The sequence below is a fragment of the Stigmatopora nigra genome, chromosome 1 (genome assembly GCF_051989575.1).
Source record: "Stigmatopora nigra isolate UIUO_SnigA chromosome 1, RoL_Snig_1.1, whole genome shotgun sequence".
Taxonomy (NCBI): Eukaryota; Metazoa; Chordata; class Actinopteri; order Syngnathiformes; family Syngnathidae; genus Stigmatopora; species Stigmatopora nigra.
The window spans coordinates 9728880-9755035 of NC_135508.1; the positions used below are offsets into that span (position 1 = coordinate 9728880).

At 38.2% G+C, this 26156-nt stretch overlaps 1 protein-coding gene across 4 annotated transcripts in view; it reads left to right on the plus strand.

Moving 5' to 3' along the window:
• The window catches only part of emilin3b (elastin microfibril interfacer 3b), a 38936-nt gene that overhangs the window by 853 nt on the left and 11927 nt on the right, over window positions 1-26156 (plus strand). The gene's annotated exons all lie outside the window — the stretch shown is intronic.

Here is a 26156-nt window from a genome sequence, read left to right on the forward strand (position 1 = left end):
TCTTGTTAATTCTAGGGCAAATGTTTTCAGAAAGCTAGAAATAAGGCTTTGGGAAAAGGTCCTCATTACTGAAAGGGTAATCCTAAAATAAAGTGCCCTGGAAACTCTGCAGTCCCATGTTTCTGGGCTCAAGCAATTAAGAAATCAACCATTATTTACCCTGCTTAAGTCCAAGTATGCCTCTGTCACGCAAGCCCTCAGCTTGGCAACCATCCCATGGGTGTGCATGTCATTTTTCCCCATATGGCTTTTTTTGAGTCACTGACTGAATTTCAAATATGGACCAGTCTCAAGAAGTGGTTTTCAGCAGATGTGATCATAGAGAAGAACAAGAATGATCAGATTTCAGCAGAGTCGCAACAAATTAACATTGTTTTTGGTCCTTCATTTACACTTCAAGCGGCACGATGGTTAACGGCCGTTAGAGCGTCTGCCTTTCAGTTCTGAGCGCAACCTTGGGCTCTGGCCTTTCTAGGTGGAGTTAATTTTGTTGAAAGATGGAACTCAAGTGTGATACATATTTACCTGGGCCTTTGTAATTGAAATACACAAGCAGGTAAGTAGCAGATCAACACCGCTTATCTTCTGCCAGGATTCATTCATGAAATAAAAGATTTAAGCTTTGACAGAAACGCATAAAATAATATACAGTTGCACTGTGGTCGCCAAACGTTTACGATAAACAGTGTACATTTTAGTTTCTTTTCCCTTTGGATGAACTACTGACACCAACATGCTTGAAGTGGCTAATCCATTCGAATCCTGACTGGTCATAGTGGGAAATCCATTTTTCCATTTCAGTATGCATACCGGATGGAGAAAATGCACCTCATGTTAAGCATTTTAGTTTTAAATATAAATATTCTTACATCAACAACCAATGGCGTAACAAAAGTTGGTTGTAAATTGGAAAAACAACTTTGCTTAATCGCTCTCCCTTGCCTTCTCTCACAAACAGACAGAAATTTTTGGCTGTAATGTGTTTTCTGGTTCTTGAGGGCATATACATACATATAATTCATATCCTGTCTAGCACTGTGCAGAGATTTGCTTGTCTTTCAAATTCCTGGATGAATGTCTAAATCCATTCCATCACTGCTCTGGGAGGTATTTATCAAACGAACCTTTCTCAAACCCTTGGAGGCCATTGCACCCCCCCCCCCCCCCCCATTCATATTCCTCCTCTACATCATCATAAACATCTGTAGGATTGCAAAATAAAGAGGGAATGTTCGGTTAATGTGATAGGGCTCAAAGGTTTCAGTGACACCTGCCAGGTTTGGTGTAAAAAGTGTAACTGTTGACTGGCACAAAGAGAAAGAAAATTGATGTTATATGGGTATGAAGGCATCTTTGGGTCATGGACAATGTTTGTGGTTGCCCATTCATTAAAATTCCCTTTCACATTATGAGAAATTATAGATTAGATATGAGAATTTTGGTATTTGGGTGGACATGTTTTGTCCTTTTTAAAATTCCACTGTTGTTGTCCTGATTTTTTTTATTCAAGATGCATCGCATTATTTATTCTACGCACAATACTGGAAAACTAGAACAATGTGAAGCTGACTTATTGACTTAATTGAATCTACCTGAGTTTGAAACCCTAACACTGGTTTCAAACCCTACTACGGAAACCTAAATCTAGATTGAAATCCTAGTTTGACTGAGTTTGAAACGTTATGACAGCTATCGGCATCGATAGCTAAAGGCGGGTTGATGTTGAACTATGGGTGTGCCGACTACTTCCACGTCGTTGCATGTCGCAGTCTGCTTAAGAAAAGATCCTGTTGGACGTAAAGTTGATCGAGGCGCCGCCATCGGCACCTCTCCTATCATAAGAGATCACTGGGGTAGCAAAACATAAAGGAAGCATGTTCAACAATTGCATTCCTTGCATTCCAGTTCCCTTTGCTGACAAGCATGCAAGTACAGGTCACAAGGCCACAACAGGTTGTGGTTTATGTGTATTAACCTCATATTTCAGATGACAACACTATTATCCATTACCTGTGGATTCATCTTTGAGATGGCGTAGGGAACCAACCCTAGGGTGCTATAACCTTTGACCCTCTGAGGTAAACCTCAGACAAGCTCAGCGGGGGCGACCTCTTCCGACAGAATAATGAGCATGAACAATAACGTGCAATCTATTAGGGCTGTTTGAGCTTGAACTTTTTTAATAAGGTGTGTTGTGCTCCATGTGTATCTGTTGGTTAGCTATGTCTTTCACATAGCATGTGTACTAATTTCTAAATGAAGTTTACAAATCTGTGTGTACAAATTAATAATCTGCCATTCAGTTTAATAAACGAACTGTAAATCCAGATTAGTTATCACAAAATATGTTTTTCTACCTGACACCCAGTGGCCTCCATAGCATTTTTTTGGATAGTTGTCACTAATATTTCTGCACCAATGAAGTTAAATCCATTTGGGAAATTCTCTGCTGTGTGTAAAGTACACTAAAGCACGCAATTCGTATGCATACCTTAAAAAGTTTTACATAAAACACACTTGCAGACACAAATCAATCTTAAACAAAACATGCTTACTTCCAATGTACACAAAGATCTAAGAGTTTTCTGCTCAATTGCAAGTTCTTCTAAAAAGAAGAGTGCCATGTGTTCACAAGAAGTTGAGAGCAATTGACAATTATTAATAGATTGTGGTGAACCAAGAACAAACACACTCATTATCATCAGGTCCCCAATGGACGATTTAGTTAGATTTGCGTTATTGTTGATTGCATCTCTCCCATGTGTTCATTGACATTATTAGAAGTTTCAACTCGACTACAGTTTCTTACAAAGCAGCACCTGGAAACATTTCTTTTTATTTCCTGCAAAATCATTGTCTTTCTCACTGCCAAAATTACATAATGAATTTCCAATGGTTTCTGATTGCCTGATGTTTGTTTTGTTAATACCAGCCTTTCACCAGGTTCAGTACTGGCAACCCCATACTAGGGCTTCCGTTATACAAGTATGATGTAAGGGATGTAATTACATACATAGTGTAACTCAAATCTCTTGGAGAATATCAATGAAAATGTCCCGAATGTGGGTTAGGGGCTAACTCTAACCCTGGATTGATCTGGAGTACATCAGCAGGAATAAAAACACATTATCTCACAACTGCACTGGTTGCCATATTAGAAAACCACCAGGGAACTGATTACCTTCCTTTTTAAGTTCCAGAGGCTAAACGGGCACAAGAATAAAGCGCCCTCTGATTGCTTTTCCCAGGTGTGCCGGATAATTCACAGTGCGAGTACAGTCTGCTCAACTAAGTTACAGTCGGGTCATGTAGTGCAATCCACAAAAATAACATAGACCCACTTTAGGATTTATAATATGTATTAGCATTACAACTGAGTTGGAAAACGGACTGACTGGCTGGAGAGGACAAGCCTCTATTAGGTCTGATTGGTAAGGCTGAAATAATTTCCATTCTACCTTCAATTAAGTTGTGTTGGAGAAAACCCATCTGTTTTTTGTTATGCTGACCTGCTTAAAGTGTTTGAATTGCTCCACTAAGTAGCATTCCTTTATATTTGATGTGAAATGGGCTTTGTTAAGACCACAGTGCCTGGTGGTTTGGCTATTAAAATACTGTTGAGGACAATGAGCATTGCTGTGTTATACATGGGAGCTCATTAACCAACATGGACTCCCATTTGTCTGGCAGCGTAAAATGAACATTTTGGAAGCGTGTGAGATTCCAAGAGTTGTTTATGATACTTGACGTACAGTACAGATGTTGTGAAAATGCCAAACGGATGATGTTGTATTCCATTTCAGAAGCAGAAGCTGAAAATCATAGGCATAATAATCTTTATTAAAGGGGTGTTGAGGTGTTGTGCAACTGTTGTTCTTCATGCAGAAGGTGTGAGTGAGGCTGAATGGAGGTGTTTTAATTTGGTTGGCCTGTCATGTGATTTCAAGATCATGTGGATCACTAGATGACCTTTTCATGTCATTTCAGAATTTATGTAACAGGATGGCGGTGTTCCTGAAATGGAAAGGCAACTTTAGAATAATCTTAGCAACATATGTCTTGGTATTTATTACACAGGCCGAATAGTCCTTGTTGATTGTCCCTAGCTATGAGCGTGAGCGTGAAGGGTTGTGTCCTGTGATTGGCTGGCAACCGAATAAGAATGTACCCTGCCTATTGCTCACAGTTGGCTTAGAATAGGCTCTAGCACCCCACAATCCTTATGAGGATAAGCAGTACAGGCAATGAATGATTTAGGCATGTTCAGTTACGAGTTGAGTTTTAAAACCATAAAACAACTCTGCAATACTTTCGAGGGACAGCCAGACGACGTCAGGTGTACTGATGGGTCATGTTTGGTTTCGGTTTGGCAAAATCCATTAAATTCTTCTAATAGTATCAGTGCAGCTGCCTTTAAGGGTTAATATGAGTTAGCTCAAGAAGGTCTTATCACATATAATCACTTTACAAATTAAGAACCAGAATGAGGTTTTCTCACAGAGTAAATGGGTGTCTGCAGGGTGCATTTCAAACCCAATTCCATTAGTAAAACCCATTCTGCCCATTGAGAGATGAAAAGAAGCAAGTATATATTTTTTATTACTGTCTGTATAGCGAAACATAGGAAGATGCCTGTTTTTTTACCTTCATCGAGCCAATGAACATTTTTTGTCTGGTTATAATTTTACGATACCAATTCACTAATCTGTCTGACTTGTCTTTCACAAAAAGAATCCTGACTGGCTTTTCAGTGGCCAGAAGAAAACATATTGCTAACAAACAATTAAAGAGAATCCCTGGAATAGAGTTACATTTATATTCATGATTTGGCTGACAAGATTGAACAAAGGTCATTTCCATTTAATCTTCCAACGGTGCTTGTTAATCACATGATTGGCAGCGTAAATTACTACAACTCTAATGCTCTTCCCTCCACATACTCACATGGACTCGACACAAGCCGCACGGCATCTTATGCTCGCTCGAACCAGTACCAAGGCCTGCTGGGTTACTTTGGAAACCTTCTTGGCAAGAATCCACCTCGAAGCGTGACTTTGATTTCCAAAAAATCCTCACGAGTTCCAAACACAAAACACTATTTCAAATAACTTGGCTCTTGCCATGTTTTTAAGTGGAGTACTCAAACTTGTCAACATGCATTAGGGAATCATTCAATGAGATTTGCTTGAATAATGTTGGATTGCTCAATAAGAGTCTGGCAGGTGAAAAGAAATAGCTTCATGGGTCATATGTTGTTTGTGAGTCAGTGAACTGTGTGACAGTGAGCCTAACAGCTCCTCTGCAGGGCACATCTCCATCTGGGACGTTCATTTCAAAGCAATGCTGAAATGAACGGCTTTAAAAAAGACAGGTGTGAACTGATAGACTGAGAGAGGAGTAGTACAAAAAAAAAAACAATGATGGGGAAATATTTCCATTGATGAAAGGGAATCCATTTAGGATTCTTGAATTCCAGACTCCCCACCGTGGCCTGAAAGCTACTAGAATGAGATCATGTGAAAGTGAGGACTGGGATATTAGGGGTGACATACAGGACACTCTGTTTGACTGACATTTTTGTTCTAGTTTATTTTAAGGGTGGCTAATTGAAACCCAAATTACTCCAAAGCATTTTATAATTTGGCAGGACTCTGCTCCACACCCATAATAATAAAGTCTCAAGACTAACTGTTTTTCACTAGAATGAAATTTGAGAAGAAATGAGTGATTGGTACTTTGCCTACTCATGTGTGCAGTATCAAATACAATTGTGATTAACATTTACTTTACATTGGCAACAATGCAATATACTCTTAAAGTAAAAATATATATTTTTAATCTCTCTCATTTTCTGAACTGCTTTATTCTCATTAGGGTCACAGGGGTGCTGGAGCCTATCTCAGCTGACTCCGGGCTAGAGGCAGGGCACAATGAGACGGACAACATTGCACGCTCACACTCATACCTAGTGGCAATTTAAAATGTCCAATCAGCCTACCATACATGTTTTTGGAATGTGGGAGGAAACCAGAGTACCCGGAGGAAACCCACCCAGGCCCGGAGAGAATTTGCAATAACGTGAACGTGACCTGGATTAAACAAATAATACCAGCCCACACAATTTTGGCACTAAAAATGAAAAAATAAATAAGTCCTTGGCTTTGTTTTTTTAATTATAGAGAAACATACAGAAGACGTGTTTACTTAGGGTCAGTTGCACAGTAGTATTTAGGGTTTTACGTGTCCCACTGGTATGTTTGAACCTTGATGCTTTAAACAGAATAATAACACACTGTGGGATATTGCGATTCAATCTGTCAATACCTTTAAACGTCTTTTTAAATTATGTGAACAGAAGTGGAAAACGAAGTTGGATGTCATACTTTATCAGTGATGGGTGAAAACCCTGAAAATTCAGTGAAAGTACTTCTTTTTTTATAGTTCTTTAGACTTGTCTTTGCCTATAAAGACAATTAACTGATTGCAGTTTGATGGCGATAGACGTACCATCTACTTGAAATGGTAAGAGTTTCCAATCCTAGCAATGCCATTCAATCAGTTTAATGTAACTTTTGTATTTAAACTACAGTGGCTCCTTTTCTTTCTTTCAAATTTTCTGCTTTTTTTAATTACCCAAACATGTAAATTGGTCCTGACAGTTTCTGCCTGTTGACAGATCTTGCACTTGTTCAATGACTAAAAGCAGAAGCTAAAACCAGATGCCTTGCCTGAATGACTTCAGAAGATGATAATTGTTTTGAGCGAGATGTAAAAAGGTTTCTTGTGCTCTGCTGGATGAAATTACTATTCTTCAAATATCAAAGATTTTTGTGCTTTATAATCACATCATTAAAATGAAACTCGGTCCAAAGACTGCTATCATTAATGCTAGATTACTTATTAAAATGGTTTGGTTAGTCCTAAAACAGTGATATTCAACAATGACTATCATACTGCAACTTTATTTCAATCTGTTATTTACATACACACTAAATGACTGTATTGTGTAACATTGCAAGAAAAATCTATTTGGATTATTTGCTGACATTTCAGTTTGAGCAGAACATGATACACAAATGTACTTTGGCAAGTAACAAAATGGAATACTGGAACATGGGTTCGAACACCCACCCTTTAAAGTAGAAACCACAACATAAAAGCCTGTTGGTGTTAAAGAACAAGAAATAATGATTGAGCAGGCGACGCGTTGGCGCATGTGGTTAGACCATCTGCCTCCTACATTGGAAGTCTTCCTGAAATGTCCAAACGGGGATGTTGATTTGACATGGTTTCTCTGTGCTTTTGTATATCTTATGTTGAGGGCTTCTATTTTGTCCTACATTTTTAAAGACACATGGTAGATTCATTGAGGAAGGTGTTAGTATAGTGCCTTGAGATAAACTTCACCTGAAACGATCTGCTACATTCTCCATTCTCTGTTGACTAATTTGCTCCCAATTAGATTTCCAATCAGTTTTTCAATGGAAAGATTGTGAGGTAATGATCATGTTCTATTGTCTTCAGCAATGACAGCTGTCCAATCCAATTTTGACAAGGAGGGAATTGCTGTGAATCACCTGGGCTGATACATGTATCAGCATATAAACTTTAACATTCATAAAGCATGTGGAGGCAACATGTGAATAAACACTTTGTTGGCTAGAGAAGAGAGAGTGTCCAACGGGAGGGATGATGTCTTTAAAGCCGAAGAAAAATACAGTCATAAATTTGTGCGAATCATCACGGCAGAACGTGCTGGCTAGCAAAATCCCACTTGACTTTTTTCCAAATTAGATTTATGAGAACGCACCATGCGTCACTCTGCAGCTAAAACAATGTGTCAGAAATCAGGAAGTTGGATTCAACTTTGTGTTTATGTGTACGAGTGTGAACATGCGCCTGAATGTGAAAGGTGGAAAGGCCTATCTGTGGGAATTTGTGTTTGCTCACTGTTCTCTGGGTGGGACATTCACGTCTGGTGGTGATGATAAATATTATTCTCCTAAAAACACCAGACCACAATAATACTGAAGTCCAATACCTTGACTTCAATCTTTGCAGATGAGGAGCGTCCACGTGAGATCACGTTTTCTGGAGTGCGTAGTAACATACACGAGTGTTTTGTGTTTCACAGTGAAACATCTGCCAAAGGGCTGCCGGGATGTGAAACCATTTTTCACTTATTTTATTTCCCACGTGGAATGTTTGAATACAGGGTAATGACATGCCCAAATAGACTAATAATCAGGGTATGCTGCAGGTGTCAAGCCACATTAATAACAGTCTTCCCACCCACAAAGCAGCAAACACATCTGTCTATCTGTATTAATCTCCTTTGTGAAACCTCAGGGCTCTGACTTCTTCTGTCCACATGTTGAACTGTTAGAGCCAGATCAGCCTTGGTAAATGAGAATAGTTTTGCGTGCCATTATTCATTAGTGGGTATTTGTTGGAGCAGTATGCAATGGCGGAAATGCGCCGAATGTAGTGATTGTTTCCATTATTAAGGATACCTTATTTGTTATAAAAGGCATTTTGTAACTCCAGGGGAATCATGAACCATTTCCATCATTGAAATTAAGTGTGATGGTATTGATCTACTCCAGTTCCTCTACAATTCCCACAGCTAATTTTAAGTATACACTATAGTAATAACATTATTAGATATATTGTACAGGAGAAAATAATTGGCCAAGTGAAGTAGAATATATTGAAGTGCCCATAAATCTCCTCACAGTTCTGGGGTCCTGGATTCAATTCCAGGTCGGTCCACCTGTGTGGAGTTTGCATCATCTCCCCAGGCCTCTGTGGGTTTTCTCCAGGCACTCCGGTTTCCTCCCACATTCCAAAAACATGAATAGAAGGCTGGTTGGACAATCTAAATTGCCCCGATGTATGAGTGTGAGTGTGACTGATTGTTTTTTTCTCCTCGTGCTCTGCGATTGGCTAGCCACCAATTCGAGTGTCCCCCGCCTCGTGCCCGAAGTCAGCTGGGATAGTTTACGTCTCCCCGCGAGCCCAGTGAGGATAAAGTGTTTCAGAAAATGAATTAATACCCATAAATTACAAAAAGATCACAAATATTTGGAACCATAAATCGCATGAATTCTCCTTTTATGATTTTCTAACCATGTTTGATGGCAATTGTGTAATCTAAACATGGGCAAAGGCACATATTTAACATAGAAAATTTCTAAAAATATCATAAATTGTGGATAAAGTATATGGGAACATTTAATCATGTTATTGCAATGTCATTTACAAAGATTATACAACAAAAATATTTCCGCTGGGGGGCAAACATTTTAGAGAATCAGAGAATATTTAAAGTGGGACAGCCTGACTCGTGTGGGAAGCCACCTGAGCAGTATTATCAAGTGATGGTTGATAATAGAAAATTATTTCATGGTTCATGCTCTGTTCATTCAAGATAGCCAGCTGACTAGTATTAGCCAGTAATATTTGATCATAGAAAATGATTTCATGGTTCATGTTTTGACAGCTTGTAAATGGATGGCCAGTGTCAGCTGGGATAAACTCCCAGCATTCCCGTGACCCCTAAAAGTGGTATGGAAGATGAATGAATGTTTCAAGCCATTGTCTTTTAATGATCAGAGCTGGCCAGGACCCCCACTAAGGGACTGTATCGTACTATTGACATTGTAAATATTTTCACTAGTTGCCTCCAAAAGGAAAATGAAAAGCAAAAATGGTCAATGTCTTGCCTGTGGCTTATAGTAAATAGCGGAAACCTGTGAAATGTCATGTTTTTGTATATTCATAATTCATATTGTCTCACATACCGAATGTTTTGATTGAAGTTGAAAGGATGAAGAAAACTTTTCTTTTGCTTTCTTACAAAGAAAAAACAAATAATCAAATGATATGGGGGAAGGACAGAGTTCCTCATTCCTCCTTGACTCATACCAGACCTACTTCCCCTCACGGACTCATTAAAAACTGTTCCTTAAACTGTACTTTTTCCATCCACAAATACTCAGTGGCATCGCTTTAGTGTAGAATAATTTATCAAATGCTACAGTGCACAATATTGCTCTTTTGGGAATGAGATATATGCGCATATTTTGACCACTTGTTGAATTTATTACTGCAGGTATAACAAAATGTTGAGAGAAGCTGGAGGTGTTTAAATTGTATGCGTCAGTGTGCACAGAAGGGAGGAGGAGTGTGAGTGTGAAAATGAATGCATTTTCCATCAGACTCTGTTTGAAAAATGAAGTTGGTAAAAATGCAATGTTCAAGAACAGCAAAGAATCAGTCTGGAAAAAATTATAAAGACGTTTCTAAAGTCTTAAAAACCGGGGAAGCACGCTGTGAGCCATAACCCACAAATGGAGAAAACATGGAACAGTAGTGAAACAAAAAACAACCCAAGACTCCAGCAACAATCTACCAAGAAGGAACCTGGGACAACACCTAATTATGGTCATTCATTACCCATGAGTTAAGAATAAGAATAGAAAAAAATAGAATAAAATAACCAATGATTGCAGAGTTCAAAGATAAAAGGTTTTGATTGTCCAAACAAAATAACATTAAAATTAACTTTAGTTTAAAAAAAGAATACTATAAACATATGAATGAAATTCTCTCAAAAATAATGAAACAGTATTTCAGATAAACAACAATGCCATACTAGGTGGCCCGGCGGCTGTGTGGTTAGCATGTCGGCTTCACAGTTCTAGGGTGCTGGATTCAAATCCAGATCGGTCCTCCTGTGTGGAGTTTGCATGTTTGCCACAGGCCTGCCTGGGTTTTCTCCAGGTACTTTGGTTTCCTCCCACATTCCAAAAAAAGGTGTATTGTAGGCAGGCTGTACACCCGAAAAACGTGATTTTACTATCAAAACATATCCACAGTAATCCCCCATTGTTTGCTGTGCCCCACAAAACGCGAAAAAACTGAAAAATCACGTGAGGTGAAAAACCGCAAAACGGGGGAATAATGCATTTGCGTAATTATTGTACTTTTTCTTTTTTTTTATTGCCCCTTTTGTCTACCAATCATTACCAGCTCCAAGGGACGGATAGTCACCGTTGTTCACAAGGTGTCTAGGACCCTTTGTTCATTGCCCATCTTGAGTGGGCATCCTTTATTGTCGCGTAAGCTCTGACTGCTTTTCTCTATTTAGGGGTTTCACTGCCAAATTGAAGATGTTATGCCTTGGTAATATGTGCCGGTGAAGAATATGCTTAAAATGACATTGTTGGAAGAACAGTGGAGGGGAGTGTCAGCACAGTGAAACACAAACAGTGAGGAAAGAAGAGAAGGGAGGAGGAATGCAGAGGAATGTTTTCTGATGTACAGATTCCTGAGATCACATGTAGCTGTAAGCATTGGCTGCATGTGTGAAAGAGCTCTTTGTCCATAGCGCAGGTTCTTGGGTTCAGCTAATCAAATGTATTGGAGACGGCTTTGAAAGTCCACCCATCAGAATCGTCAATCTGCAGAAAAACAAACACACAACAACGGTTCACTTTCACTCAGTTGCATATTTGTGTTTTGAGTTTGGGGCGGAACATCAAGTGTTTGTTTTCTATCTTTGTGTGACCATCACATTCGTACATAACTATTGACAAATTAGAATAGTCTTGTGACATCTCTCAAAGAAAGGAAGGCAATCTAATGTTTGCAAATGCTCTAACCGATGATTACTACAAATTTCTTGCGATATATATCTATGCAACTGTCTTACAGATAAAATATCTCAATGTTGTTGTAAGGTTTGGTGATTTACAGAAAGAAGGCCCGGATAAATCATGTCGAACAAAATCCCAGTTGATGGGGAGCAAATAAGATGTATAAGATACGCCCAAATCACTGTTCCTCACCAAGACATTATCACAACAACGGTGAAGATTGGTGGTGGGATCAAATCTAGGTTTTAATCAGTGGATCTTGGGCCTCAGCTATTTTGGAAGGTCTTACGAACAGTTCAAAATAGCAGCCTATGTTTTCATAAAACCTAGAAGCTTCTACTTCTGCCAGGAAGCAAAAATATGTGCGGAATGAGCTTTATTTGTAGTTTATGAGAGGCACGTTAAATGGTAGCACGTGTGTGCTGATTTCCATTCACCATGAGGTTAAATGTAATTGGTTAAGTGATAGTAATTTGCTTAAAGGGTGTGCACACATTGGCAATCACTTTATTGCTGTTTCATATCACATTAATGATTACAAAATGGGAATGCACTTTTTATCTTCTGGCTTCTTTAGCACCTTGCCATGTGTTTGCCATTTCATAATTGCTACCTTTTATATTTACAGCTGTACCTTGAAAATACATTTGGGTTAATTTGGGATTTTAGGAAAAAGTAATTGCCATCAAATTTTAACTACATGTCCAGTCCACTAGAATGTAATTACTTCAAACTAAATATTATCATCATGCGAGTCCAAATGTGACAGAAATACAAATCCCCTGGAACATTAGAATTGACAAATGGGAAATCTAGTACAATGTGTGGTTTATAAAGTTCTTTTTAGCTGCTTTTTTTATATATAAATATTTAAAACATGATGTAGCCTATCGGAGATGCATGTGAAACTGTTAAGCTTGTCCAATAAAGTGAATATGTTTATTGTTTTAGGACAGGCTTTGGGGAAATCTGGAGAAAAGTAGCATTTTGTTACCGTCCACTGTGAATTGAGCGGTCAGAGCGTGACGATAACGATGTTAAAGAGGTGTCTGGCTTATCAGTGAGGAAGCAGGCAGGGCCAGTGCTCACGATTCGGAGGGTTGATTACCCAGACCTCCACAGCTCATAAACAAATGCTCATACTACCCGATCTAGCCCCTGGGCTTCCGTGCGTTTGTATTTCCATCTTTCTGTATTGAGGAATTTCCGTTGACCTTTTACTTGAGAGAATGGAAGTTTAAACCGCGTCAACTCTGGCACTCGTATTCATAAAATTCCAAACTCTTCCCTGTTGTGCTTTTACTGTCCTTCGCTAGTGAGCGCTGGTATGCACAAACATTCAAAATGTTGACCCCTAGGTGGTCAGCTCATTGCCAGGAAGGACAATGTTAAGAACACCCCCTTGGGAATGTAGGACGGAACAGCACCATCAACCCTTGAGTGGACAATAGTGTCCAACTAAATCTGTCACATTCATCTACCAATAAAAACACAAGTAAAATTAGCTATTGGGATTTAAATGTCAGAAATAAGAACAGGGCTGTTGAAGCATTTTCGAAACTACAAATTACACGCTCACAAAAGAGAACTCATTTCTAATACTCTACCTTTGTCAAATCATGAAATTATGCAATGAGGACGCCCAAGAGAAAACTATGTAGAAATTATAGACATATTTTGACCAACACCCTTAAAGTGTCAAAGTTGATCATTATCCTAAGATGCAATGTCTCCCTAGTTATTACAAAGACATCAAATGTAATGATTCTGTATTTGTTTCTACTATCTCTCAATCAAAATATTGCTTCATATGTAAAGGTTGGGTACCACAAGCGTTGGGGTGCATAACTAAGATGACTTAACACGCCAAGAGTGACTAATTTCCCAGGTTGGCCAAAAAGAACTACCCAAACCTAGCATTGCGTCAACCATGTAACATTTTACAATACATATCATTTCACTGACGTAAGCACACCTGTGACCCTGGTGAGGATAAGCCCAGAAGAAAATGGAAAGATGGATGAATAGTCATCAGTAAGGAATTTTGAGCCATGCAAAGTGCTTTAAAAATAGCGAGTGATTTACTGACTGATAGGCTGACTGACAAAGTGACCTCTTTTGACTTAAATAGTCCACACATGTAAAAGCATATGTCAAAAATAAAGGCAAATGCATGACACGTGAGTATCGTCTTGCTGTCTACTCTCAAACATAAAGGGGAAATAAAATAAGCACATGCTCAGGTCACCAATCGGGAACGTAAACCTTTGCATCTGCGTGCACTTTGCATTGTGGATTTCTTTCAAAGATTTTTTTGACTCTGGTGTCTGTATCGAATCAACTCTACTCTGCTTTCCACAATGAGATTGTTTGTGAAGGTATACAACTGGTTGTTTACTGCCATGTTTCCGTTCAAACATACAATGTACAAGCTACATTTTCAAAGCCCCGCAGGCTCGGCTGGGCTATTGGGTTTTGGCTCTTCTCACTTTCACTTTCTGTGTGCAGGAGGGATAATTGCTTTGGGATATTTAAAGTGTCACCCTGCCTCTCCCTGATACTGTTTACTTGGAAGCGTATCTGGTCAGCAGATGTGAACATTTGTTGGTGGGGCTTTATTTGCACGGTTTTGCAATGTCCATCAATTTGACTGAATGCAGAGATCGGAGTAGCTACGAAACATTTTACAAAACAAGTCTTACATGACCTCAGTACACCCATCATAGGTGTGAGTGCTTTGAAGGAGACTAATAGTGTGCATCTTGTTTTGCTTTATTTAGGTTTTTCTACAATTAATAGAATTTTACAGTTTTTCAGGGTACATTATGTGAGAAGGTCGCTTATTTGGCAGTTGCAGGTCTCAAATTGTAACCTGGGACATTTTAGCAAGTCCCAAATTACTGCACAAAATTCTAAAATGAGAAAGTCAAGTTATTAATTGGTTTTAGCAATTTTCTTTTGACATTAAAAATTTAATATACTGGCATAAAAAACGTTTAACTTTTTCACAGTTCATTACACAGAAGAAAAACATACATATACATACTATATCACTGTATATACGTTATCAATATCTTCTAAAACTATTTCTCTCAATATATATTGTCTTCAAATGTGGGTTCAAATAAAAGTACTCCATGGTAAATTCTAAATAAAAAGTCTATTTATTTATTTCTTTGTTTACTCTCTCAATATGAATGTCAACAGGGCGAATGGGATTAGCTTTTTCTAATGGACCAGAGTGAGAACAGTAACTCTAAATGTGGGACTCAGCCTTTCCTGCTGCAACATAATTAGAAGACAAGCAAAAAATGCAATGTAATGTAAACAAGGGTTGCAAACATAAAAACAAAGCAGCCATTAGATACAGCATGACAAATATACAATTGTAAGCACATCTTTCACAAGTCGACATGAAAAAATACACTAAGTTTTTCCCACACATACCAACACAAGCATGCACTCAATAAGTGCTGAGATTTGGGGGACTTTGTAGGCGCCAGATGGGACAATTTGCTATAATTGTGGTAATCTTTGGAAGGATCCAGAGATGCTGATACAGCTTTGTTGGTGAGAGCAAAAGCGAATTATCAGCGCTGATACACTTGAAGTGGATTCTGTTTGTATTCCCAATAGAAATTGCATTGAGCCTGTGGTTTTCACCAGTCATCGCTTCACTGTCCTCATTTGTTTTCATTTCACCCTGAAAAAACATACCAAAGTCATCACTAGCTTTTCAGGGTTTTTTGGACGAAGCTATCAAAGTCACTAACCCTGTGGATATTCTATACCTCTTTTGATACTAATTCTACCAATTATGGGAGAAGATAGTATGCTCCTTGTTTCTTTCTGGCTAGTTTCCCTATGCACCCAGTAGCTTCCAGGTTCTCAAAGCTGCCAACTGGCACTATTGAGGGAAGTGGGACAGCTGGACCTTTACCCGCAGGGATTAAAGCAAACCACTCAACTGTCATCAGTAGCCAATCCAGACAATGGGTTTTCCGCATCTAATCATTCAGAAATGCTTCCAAATTTGCAGTCATTCTTCCAGTTAGCTGCACAATCTTGGACATGGTATAAAGACATTACAAGTCTTTGCCTCATTTCCCTCAAGTTTGTACAGGATAGGAACACAGTAACAGCAGATACCTGTCTATTAAGCCTCTTTTGAGATTTTTATTACCAGTCTGTTTAAATTTAGTAAAGGATTTGGCATATAGATCTGTGTACAAGCTCTGTATAAAGTGGAGTGTGATCACCAGAATAAAAGGGCAAAAGCTTTGAGGAACAGCACATTCTCAATGCACGTAAAAAAATCTACACCAAGGGTCAATTTCAGGAAAAAAATATTTTAGGTTGGCCTATTTTGGTGTTCTTTTTTGTCGCTATCCTGAGATACACGTCAAATAAAATCCTAAACTTGTTCGCCGTGACTTTTGTCCACCTTAAGAGTGAGTAGAGCTAGGTGGCAATAACCAAAGGTGCTATATTGGGTCTGCGCCAATCGACCAGACCTAGTTCTGATAACATGTTGTTTTTTAGATCATGTAAAGCATCATTTAATTTGTTAAATGTTGCCCATTGGACATCCATTGGATCTCCCTTCTGTCTACCTTACCAAGGTTTAATATTTTCTCCTTTTGGGGTTTGTTTTTTAACCTTGCTCTTTGGAGTTCAGATCAACTGTGCACCTGCAAAGCTCTTTGACACATTTATTGTGATTGAGAGCTATATAAATAAATGTCACTTTACTTGACTTGATGTATATTTACATGTGCTGGATGTATGCTCGGGTAGAGAGGATGGTTAATGTGTCGCAAGTCCCTGGTTGGATTGGCTAGAGGTTTCAGAGTGCAGGCATAAAGGTCGTTGCTATTGTCATATCCAGTGTTGTAAAAGACCCTAACAGGCAGGAGCAAAATGTTGCTCGTACATGCTAAAGATAAACACCAGACAAAGCAACTAACAGACTGTGTTTAGTTTAACACACTCTCTTTTTCACTACTTTTTTGTTCTTTAGAAAGCCTGGCTAATGTGATACGGGAATATTTCTTGATGGGAAAGAAACAGCAGCAAGCAAAAGTTCATTCAGATGTCTAAGGGAAATCCAAGTCAGATGTGTTTACATGCTCATTCAGGAACATTTGGCACTATTCGTTCAATTTGAAATAGGAGAGCTTTGGGAACAATTTGAATATGAATTCTTTGCCTTTATTTATTCTATCTGTTTACACATTTAGACAGTGCAGAACTCTAGTGGTAAACTCATTTAAATAATGATGCAATTACTATTTGAGGCCAGCAATAGACCATTAAGGTGGCATTCTTTTTTGTTATCGACAATTTTAAATAGTCTAATTATATATAATAACCCTGCAATTATGGAACATTATACCTAGTTTTGCTTCATATAGTATATTTTTCATTGTTATCCACATTTGTGTCAACTCATTGGCTGCATGAGATTGTGAGATTGTACTGCTTCACATTTGCCTGAGTTTCTTGTCCAAAAGATGGTTAAACAGGACTTCAGAGTGATTCATTTATGTTTCCACAATCCCAGCTACGACAATCCTTTTGCTTGATGCAATCTTCTTCTTTCTATTACACGCAAACTCACATGTAAGCAAATCAAACCTTGGTAATGAGGTTGTGTGTGGCAGGACTCCATGAGGTTAGATCTCAAGGAGTCTAGATTACATACAGAGTCCGAGGCTAGGGAACGATAACCACCTTGTACATTTAAAAGAGCTTCTTAGGAGGTTCATCGGAATAATGTCTTTACTTGAAAACCACATCATAAACTGCTCTCCTTGCGTTGGTAATAGCAACGGCAAACAAAGAGACTGTAGTTGTCAATCATGAGTCCATTCGGCGGTCAGCATTTTTTGTGAAACAACTTTTACAATCCCCCTATCAAACCCCACCCAATTTCCACTTTCTGTAAAGCTAAGATGGGAATGGGGGGGAAATAAATACATGTAAATGTTATTTTATGATTGTTTAATATAATTTTATGATACATGGAAATATGTCCATGAAAAATGAAGTATTGTACAAAAAAGACAAAAATTCAGTGTTTGAGGTGATCATTGCTTTCTAGAGGAAAAAAACCAATGGTTTCAGAACACAGAGGTAATGCATGAGTTCGTTTCGGAAATGTTGCTTTCCCAGTTTGTGGTCCGGCTGGATCGCTATGTGAACAGGGAATTGGAGAAACAACAAAAAATGAACATAACCGTGGAGTCCTGTGGTGAGACTTAGGTGCTTGTAAATACGCTGGCTGAAAAAGACTTTTTAGACATCTGTTAATGATTTTTCAGATGTGTGTTGGGAACAGAGAAGAATATGTTTCATTGTAGCAACAGAAGCTCTGCTTTGTGCTTTGTCTAATTTATAATCATTATGCTCCTTTTGTAATGTGGTAGCTTACATAGCCCACAATGAGAGCTCAGTAGGCTAATATCATCCAACACGTTTGTGTGATTTTGCCCTAGAAATGGAATTTCATGCATGAAGAGACACATATAAACAATATATAATCCCTCTTACAGTAATACCAATAATGCGTCCAGGATTTCCTGTGACTATTTGAACTGGCTGTCAAAGGATTACTCTTTTTAAGAACCAGTTAAAAGTCTTTTATCATGACTATACATAACATTTGTTTGACGTTTTAGTAAGTTTTTTTGTCAACCAAATTGTATTTCATCTGCACCAACAATCCACATTTTCAAAATTCATGATTTTCTTATGCCAAATAATTGAGAAATAGACAGTTTGTCTAAATAAAATGCTCCTGGCTGTTAGTAAATATTTATTCAAAAAGACATCCAAAATATTACAGTTTATATTAATTTATTCATAAATGAAGACGCTCCAAAATATGCTTATAGCTGATTTTCTCATCAAAAAGTTCATGTGCTTTCTGTTGGAAAGTCCACTGCAGTATCTGGATCTTCCAGCACCAACCACTTGATCCCATAACACACCACATTCTGGACTGTTACAATAATTGCCTCCCAGGGCTGCTGTGTAAGGATAAATCTACTCTGTACTACTATAGGGCTTCCTTTAAATTATACGCCAAAGGCTTGCCATATAGTATTGAGGCCATGTGAGGTTTGTGGACTTAATATGAGTGCTCCTGTTTTAATGCCCACAGCTTCAATGAATAAAACCCAAAAGGTATTTTTTGCAGCGTGGGAAAATGGATTTAGTGTGTTAGCACAGTTCTTCTATTTATGTCATGGCAGGGAAAATTTAGTTCACTCCAAATATTCTGCTGAGGTCATTTTGACACCTTAAAGCAATCTCCATTCCTAACAATTCACTGACCATTTTCAGAATTTAAACATCACTCTACTACCTGCTTGCCCATCTTCCAGCTTTGTTCACACACGGTGACCCAACCAACGAGAATCCCATCATTTTAAGCCATTCAAAACAGCACAGCATATGTCAGCGACTCAATCTATTTTGAAATAACCCTTCACTTTACTGGGATAGCATTTCTGAAAGCGTAGCTTTTCTTGCTATTGGTTTGGATTAAACTGCAAATATATTAGGATTTTGGAAAGTATTTTACAGCTGCAGAGATACAACCAATGTTCAAAAATGCTTCTTTGAAGGATAATAAACAAAAATGTTGATCGTACGGTTACATTTTCTGAATTCTTCTTGTTCTGACCATTTATGTGTAGAGCAGATTTATTTGTTTTCAATATACTCTGAAAGAATGTGAATCAGCACTCAAATTGTAGACATCAGCACCTTCATCCGGTCATGTGTTAACATTTTTAGAATAAGCATAATGCTTTAATCTATAAACAGGATTTCTGTTTTTATCCATAGGAACGGGTGCTGTGCTTTTAAGTTTATTGGCACAGGTGCACACTGCAGCATAGTGGGTAACTTTGAAGATGCCAGATCAGGAAGTTAACCAAAGTGGAAGGAATTTCGATGAAGGTAGAGCTTAGTACGAGTGAAACGTCGAGTCGCGGTCTTTATTTATGCCAGATGGAGTGGGCATGGCATTTCAGAATCCATACTTGTATTTATTCTGAGAGTAAACGTTAATGCATATGAATATGATGAATGTATGATTGTATGAAAATAGTTTCAATCGCAGTTCTGATTTGTGTCTTGTACTGGCCAAAATAATTGCTTTGTGGAAAGATGAGCTTATGACTTGTGGTAAAATGATGAGAGGAATCACATGCATGGGTTAACCTCGTTTGGGGTTTTTGTGGTGTTGACTGAGCAGAAGAATATTTGTAACCAAAGCACGACTGTGTGTAGTATTAAAGCGAATACAATTCCAACTCCATAATTGCATGGCCACTAAGTAATCTCTCATTGATGTGGAGGAAGTGGCCACTGTGCACTGTGCATATTGACTGCCGCTGCAGCTCTTTAAACGTCGTAAATCAACAATTTTTCATATTTCGTCTTTTTCCGACCCGATCCCTACTGACCTTAGACAAAAGGTGATGGTGGGTACCTTGAACTGGTGGCTTGCCAATCTGGCACAGTTATCTCTCCAAGACTCTGAGCAATAGCCCAGCCCATTCGAGTAACTCCAGGGAGCCTTTTTGGGAATAGACAATAAAGAATATGAGGTAGCCTGACAGTATTGCTGTATTCTCTGTCTGCTTAGATACATATTACTGAAAATAAATACGTAGTTACACTCTTCCAAGATTTTGTATACCTTACCCTAGGTGCTCTTTTAATGGTTGGCTTGAAGCCAGACTGCTTTCTTGGCACAACTAAACTGCAGTAGCATGAATTTGAAAACATTGAAGAGGCTCTCAGAGTAGCACGACTGTCAGTTAAATTGATGTGGATGGGAGGCTTCAGTCAGGTGGGTGTAGTATCTAGTTGCCCGGTAATGTTTTCACAACATATTTATAGAAATGGAGGAGACTGTGATTTTTAAACAACTTAAACTGAATGATTATACAACAACAATTCCCTTCCATGACGGAAAATATGTTTTGTGGGGATTACAGCGTAACATTAAGCAGAACGATATGGCTCTATAACTCACATATATAGCGCATGATGCTCAATCTCTATCCCTTTGTCTATCATCTTACTGTTTGCATGTGTGTGTGCAGCCCGGCCAGTTATTGGCCCTGAAGCGCTTTTGACAATGAAGCCCAGATGAGACCGACTCACTTTAGGGTCTGTTTCAAACTGTGCGCAGGAAATTGGGGCCTAAAAAAGAGATTAAACTCTGAGAAAGAATTATCATTTGAATTTACAGGGTAATATATACCATAAATGTAGGTTTTTACTGTATACGGTATATCCAAAGTTTGCCTGTTCTTAGTTTTAGAGGGCAAAAGTAGTTCATTTTACAATAATTGAATGAGGAGTTCGAAATTGATGTTTTGTGAAAAAGCAGTGGCCATTTTTCCCGGTTGGAGAACAATTTTCGTCTTTTCTGAAATGTAGAAAAACATTCTAGTCTTTGGTTGTTATGATTATTTAAAAGATCAATCAGTGATTTTGTCAGGGCTTTTTTTTCAAAAGTTTCAAAACTGCTCAAAAATAGATTTTGGAGCACAGCCCCAGGAAATGTTGCAAACAATTATTCGGACTCTCGGTTTAAATCGCTATTGATTTTACCCAGATATATATTTTTTGCACCAGTTACAGTTGCTATGGATGATCTATTGTGAGCTGATGTTAGATATTTTGGACTAGATCCAGTTTTGATTAGTTGCTAAACTGGTTCACCCCCACAATGATACTTTTACTATCTATCATTGACCTCAAATGAACCGCTAACAACCTCCCAGTGTGTGTGGGAAAAAACATACCATGCCATTGATACATATAAGTACACACATACACTTCCATGAGTAGCACACAAAGTTACAAGAGTAATTGGCTTCTTCCCTTTGTGAGCAGCATAACAACAGGAAAGATAAACAAACACAGCAATGTTTCTATTGTGCGTTACACTGTTAACTATAGATAAGATAGAGGCAACATGGGAAAAGAAAAAGAAAAAATGCTTGTATCTCACTGATTTATGTTCTTTTAGGTCGATAACGTCAACTGAAATAACATTGGACACCTGGACTAAAACTATTTTGAGTAGCGGTGGTGAGAGCACCATTTTTTTCAGTCAGGCGCGAACATCCCAAGAAAATTGATGCAATTGCCAAGTCGACTTCCACCCTGCGCATTAAGCCACGTGAAAAACCCTTAAACCCGCTGACCCCGAGCAGGCCAAATACTGTGGAACCCCCTTTCAAGTCTATCCAAATAACAATAATCCTTCATCATGTGTGTCGTTTTCTTTTTCTGGAAAGGTTCCAGGGAAAATGAAGTAAAGGTGCAGACCATTTCTTTCACACATGGAGGCACTTATGTCAGTTCACACACTCTCTTTACCATCATGAGACACGTTTGTTTTTTTGCTGCACACAGTACAGATTCAGTATTGAGTACTTATCCTCTTCATCTATACAGAATTGTGGAAAATCTTTTTCCTATTTTCCTTTTTTTTTTTACAGGACAAGATTTTTGAATTGTGAATTTTTTTTTTACCCCATTTTTTTAACCCATTTTTTTGTACTTTCACTCAGTTTTCATTGTATTTAAACTTGTGAATAACCTACCATACTTGTTAAATTGTGACTCAGACATTTGTTTCCTGGGATTGAGCATGCAAATTAAGCATCCATGTTGTTATCAACCATTTCAATGTTTTGTTTACTGTGTAGACACTCCATATTTTGGTGCTTTCACTGTATTGTGTCTTTAGATTTGTCTCATCCACATTTTCCAACATAACTTTTTTTCCTTCATTTATTATTTAATTTAGCCATGAGTGATATTACAAAAAAATAATCACGATAAAAAATATCAGTCAATATCGATATTTATCACGAGAACTTCTGTGAATAAGTAAATAACATTATTATCAAATTATTCAATTATGAAAGTAAACTATGTTACGTTAAGATTTTTTAAAAAGTGTTTTTTTATAGTTCTGATCTGCAATAAAGATAAGACAACTCCCTCCTTGCACTATGAAAAATAATGCCATAATAAAACCTGGAGAAAATTTGACAGGCATCTTTGTTATTATAAATTTGCATTCAAATGAATTAGGTTCTATGCAATATGATATAAACAAAATATTGAACTGAAGACTTCATCACCATTGGCAAGCAGTCTAATAAAAAGAAACAATGTCAATTTACATTGGTTTATACTACGGTTGGTCATACAAATAGACAGACAACACACATGATACTTATATTAACAACAAAACTCTCCTTTGTGGAATCAAGTTGTTTTTCCAGCATGGAAAAAAGATTACTCCTTGGCCTGTTTGACTTCAGCATGTTGTGTAGAAGTGTAAATCGGATAGGTACTGTGTGGTTTTCCTCGCCGACAGACTGCATGTCTCTCGCCTGGAGCTCTTCACTTCACAGCTTGCTGCAGTTGCACACTTCTTCAATTTCTCCCTGCAATATTTCAAACTGATTGGCAGTCAAACGCTCTCTGCATACTTAATGAACAATCGCCTTCTGTGTTACCCGGATAAATATGGCCATTCACGCATATGCGTCCCAGTAGCTAGCAAATCTTATTTTGTTGAGCTGCAGAATTTTAACGGGTTTGTAATCCTGCTTCAATAAGCGACAACATACAACAGAACTTTGCAAGCAACCATGGAAATATTTTAGCCCTGGATGGATTAGGCTGATGGTACATACCTGTCAATTTATACGTTTTTTTCCGTATTTCCTGTATTTTATACAATTTTTGATCATTTATAATTGTGTACGCCATATAACAAACTTTTGTCGCGTATTTTTCATGTCCGTTTTTTGAAAAAAATCATTTTCCCCATTTCATCTCTAATTCGGATCATCTCCTCCACTGGTATCTTACGAAAACCTCATCGTCGATTGTTGATATTGTCACGCTTCAAGCAAATGCACATTTCGCTTCAATAGTGCGTCAGCAAGCAATGTATATGCAAACAGTCAAACTGTCAGTGTCATACAGCAACATCTAGAGAATATTAAATTTAGTGCATTCAAAAATAAAGTCCACTTTGGCAAACATTTTTAGACTTTTAAGTGCATCATATGTGAGTAAAAATATACTTTGTTGCATTTGTACGGTTTATTATCACTTGAAAAGGGGAATTGCAATCATTAATAAGGGACGCAATTGGCTGAGGTTGACAGGCTTGAGGGTCGGGTTAAGAATCTAAAAACAAAACAAAAACACAATAGAAACAGTGTGAACGAAATGCTACAGAATGTTGAAAGTACTTTCATACAATGTTCTTAACCACTATTAAAGCCTGGCGCTTATACAGACTATGTGAAGTAATAAGATCTGTTCACTCTCGGGCACCTGTTTTCCTCTGCATTTCAGTAGATGTGATGGTGTGCCTGTTTTTGTACTTGCTGGGGCAGTATGCATGCCCATCTCGATGATGGGCAAACCTGTGAATTCTGTCAGTGCCAGAGAAGGCCGTATTATTTGCCCATAAACTTGCCTTTAATTGCTTCGCAACTGGAAACACATTTGCCGAGGAAACAAGGCCTCACTGTTAGAGTGTGTTCATCTCAGCACACCTCATATTTGCTGCAGGCCGTTGCTCACCAGATTTGCAGCACCGACAGTAAAACACGGCACTAGCAATTTTGCTAGGTTTTTATACGCAGCCTACTATTGCAGATGTTTTCTATGCACATGCGGACATACTTTAGCACACCTTTAAATCTCAACACCTGATTAAAGCAACTGATTTTTTTCTGGAGTGAATAAACAGTGCTTCTGTGTTTCACCTGCTAAGGTTGCATGATGAGGTATGGTTGATATACCTTTTTTTTAATCACGTAAAAGTTAAGTGTGTGTGTATCATGACAGATCTGCTCTGAGTGCTATTGCTGGTGGTTTTGGTTAGATCTAAACCAGATGTAGACTATGGTACCCACTTGAGGGAGAGCGACGCTTGTGTGTGTGCATGAAGCGTGCCAGCATTGATTACAGCGCCAATGTAATTTTATGTTGCACCAACCACATTTGGGAAAGCGTGAATATGGAGAAATGAGCTCATGCTCCATATGAACGGTAAGTCATATAGGCTGCAAAAAAAGAGCTGCTCTTGCAGGATTTAGAGGTTAGTGAATGGCGCCATGCCATTATTTGGCACACGGAGTCAAATAAACCCCCTCGCTACACAGCGACTCTGTTTAACTGTTAAACTTGAATGTATTGAATTTCCATTGATATAATGATCAACATGCAGGAATTATGATGAGGTCAATTCAATAACATGTCTCTCAAAATGGTCACTGTTGTTGAGAGTAAGAAAAACAAGAAAAGAAATTCAATAAGATTAAAGCAGCCCATCAGCCGAGTGGTTAGTGTGTCAGCCTCACAAGTTTGGAGTGGAGGGTTCAATCCCAGGTTAGTTCTTAATGTGTGGACTTTGCGTGTGTGGGTTTTCTCCGGTTATTCCGGTTCTCTCCCACACTCCAAAAACATGCAGGGTAGGTTGGTTCTGCAATTGGATGGCCACTGATTTAGGGTGTTGCCTGTAGTTAGCTAGACTGGGCTATAGCATGGATAATTGATTTCCTGGAATTAATGTATGAATAAAGTTGTAGGGGAAGATTTAATCAAACTGTACATATGCCGTGGATGAGGTACACAGAGTATGTGCATATTTGTGTTTGAGGGCCTGTGTAAAATGACACAGCCTATAAGTAAGATTTCCCTATTTTTCTTCCCATGAGCCAAGGATACTGCTTTATACTGAAGGTACTTCTTGCATATCTTAGCTTGCCTCTTGACAGGTGAATTGTTGCCCTTGTCTTAGACCCACAGGGCCTTTGGAGTTTGGACACAACTGATCAAATACAACAAAAATGATGGTTGCAACCCCATTGATAGAGCAAGAAATTCCATTATTCAAATCACCTAAATATTTCATTATTCATGAACTGGCCCTGTGTTAACATATATTAAAGAAACATGAAATACTTATTATACACAGTTGTCATATGCATGTGTGTGTGTGTGTGCATGGGTGGGGTGGGGGTCTTGTAATAGTCCCAAAAGAGGACTAAGGGAAGAATGATGGGTCACAGAAGGGTTACGTCAATAATTTATGTGCTCAAGGTTTGAATAGATATTATGCGATTTGGCAGCATATTTCCAGGGTAAGTACAATAACCAAACTTTTTTTATCTAACAATATTTGGAGCAATATTTAAGAATTGATCAAGTAAATTGTAACCCATGGTGGCCATTTCACTGTTTTATTCAACATCGTACTTGTTTTAAATCAGAAGAGAGATTTCTGGTTTCTTGGTAACGTGACAGCTTCTGGAATGTCAGGTTGACTCTTCAGCAGGGAGGAAAAAACTTCAAATATTCTTCCTGAAGCTCATACGGCATTATCTTTTAGGAAATTAACAGCATCAAAGTTAATTGTATCCCACA